Raw genomic sequence first — 287 nt, forward strand, 5'->3', positions numbered from 1 at the left:
TCGCTGGAGTGTGCAAGTGATCTGGAAAAAGAGTCTTTGACAATTAGAAAGTTATCTCACATTCACAGAGAAAACGGTATTTCTACACGAGTCTTGCCTCGAGCAGACAAACGTGTGCGGAGACAGTCGAAGGCAGAGACAGGTCTACCAAAGGCCGCTGCCCTTTTCACCACATGTTCCGGGCGCTTAGGGGAAAAAATGTCTCATTCTTCCTCTTCTTCTTTCATGATTTAGCGAAGCATTGAAGAACAGTGAAAAATGGCTTCTGATCAAGGCTGCTTTCTCCT

The sequence above is a fragment of the Penaeus monodon genome, chromosome 22 (genome assembly GCF_015228065.2).
Source record: "Penaeus monodon isolate SGIC_2016 chromosome 22, NSTDA_Pmon_1, whole genome shotgun sequence".
Classification (NCBI taxonomy): domain Eukaryota; kingdom Metazoa; phylum Arthropoda; class Malacostraca; order Decapoda; family Penaeidae; genus Penaeus; species Penaeus monodon.